Source organism: Danio rerio, chromosome 23 (assembly GCF_049306965.1).
Source record: "Danio rerio strain Tuebingen ecotype United States chromosome 23, GRCz12tu, whole genome shotgun sequence".
Lineage (NCBI taxonomy): Eukaryota > Metazoa > Chordata > Actinopteri > Cypriniformes > Danionidae > Danio > Danio rerio.
In genome coordinates this window covers 39,876,786-39,877,500 of record NC_133198.1, presented here as the reverse complement: position 1 = coordinate 39,877,500, position 715 = coordinate 39,876,786, and the positions used below count along the sequence as shown (strand labels likewise).

General features: G+C 53.3%; 1 protein-coding gene across 1 annotated transcript in view; it reads right to left on the bottom strand.

Moving 5' to 3' along the window:
- Window positions 1–351, bottom strand: part of marchf9 (membrane-associated ring finger (C3HC4) 9) — a 30,018-nt gene extending 29,667 nt beyond the window's left edge. The window contains exon 1 of the mRNA XM_001339809.10: window positions 1–351. This exon is cut by the window's left edge and continues 1,037 nt beyond it. The gene's annotated coding sequence lies outside the window, so the exon portion shown is untranslated.
- Window positions 352–715: the final 364 nt, after the last annotated feature.

The window sequence follows — 715 nt, the reverse complement described above, 5'->3', positions numbered from 1 at the left end:
CATGATCCAGCACCGCCTCCCGTCCCGAACACGGAGCCCAGAAGAATCCATCCGCTCGGTGTTTTATTAAACAACAGTAATGATGGCTTTAGAGAAGAGAGGAATGCCAGCATCTTGTCTCCATTTGAAGTTCATCACCATCCCCCTCTCGGCCCTTATGGCTCCTCGCCACGTTCAAAGGAAGATGGAGCTTCCAAAGAGGAAGGATATAAAGGCAGGGCGCGCGGATTCGCCTGTTTTCCTCCTCTTCCTCAGGGTGTGATGGTCGCTCGGAGTGGCTGCTGCTGCTGCTGTGGGTTGTAATGTGATGGGGATGCTGATGCTGCTCCCCTCTGATTCATCCTCGAAATGGACGTTCTGCCGTGCGCATCAACACACGGCCCTTGTTTCCAAGGCGCGCTCTCGCCCAATCAAAATGATTCATTTACGCTGCCGTGCGCGCTCCCGCTCCGCTCTCCCGTGGGAGATTCCGAGCGAGCCGCTTTTCTGACGGCCGCCGCTGTCCAGGGTGCTGATCCGAGCGCTCGCGTGACGTGTCCCTGACGTGTCAGAAATACGCGGGAAATCTAAGCGAGCTTTAGGCTACGGGTCATCATACCTCTTGATCTCTGCTACGGGGGGAAGCTGTGAATCATAAGCTTTATAGTGATCTCAAAATCTGGGTATTTTTTCGCATTCCCAAGAACAGAGTTAGGTAAGAAAGTAGCTTAATATA